This window comes from Haliaeetus leucocephalus, unplaced genomic scaffold (assembly GCF_000737465.1).
Source record: "Haliaeetus leucocephalus isolate CR32 unplaced genomic scaffold, Haliaeetus_leucocephalus-4.0 Scaffold450, whole genome shotgun sequence".
Taxonomy (NCBI): Eukaryota; Metazoa; Chordata; class Aves; order Accipitriformes; family Accipitridae; genus Haliaeetus; species Haliaeetus leucocephalus.
In genome coordinates this window covers 8,733,733-8,733,939 of record NW_010972886.1, presented here as the reverse complement: position 1 = coordinate 8,733,939, position 207 = coordinate 8,733,733, and the positions used below count along the sequence as shown (strand labels likewise).

Here is a 207-nt window from a genome sequence, read left to right as displayed (position 1 = left end):
GGAAGGACGGAGAACACGATGCCCTGACAGGCCCCGGCCGCTACAGGCCTCCGGGGGAAGCCCCGAGGGGGTCCCCGCCCGCCACGGCGGGGCAGGGGGTGCCCTTCCTCGGCCAGGCCCGGAGGAAACGAGCCGCCCCCCGCTCGACGGTAGCGGCGGCGCCGTCTCTTACCTGCGGGCTGCGCGGGGGGCGGCGGGGCCCGGGCG

General features: G+C 79.2%; 1 protein-coding gene across 3 annotated transcripts in view; it reads right to left on the bottom strand.

Moving 5' to 3' along the window:
* The window catches only part of AFTPH (aftiphilin), a 67,028-nt gene extending 66,821 nt beyond the window's left edge, over nt 1-207 (bottom strand). For all 3 annotated transcript variants that reach the window (XM_010574761.1, XM_010574762.1, XM_010574763.1), the window contains exon 1: nt 173-207. The gene's annotated coding sequence lies outside the window, so the exon portion shown is untranslated. The remainder of the gene's footprint in view (nt 1-172) is intronic.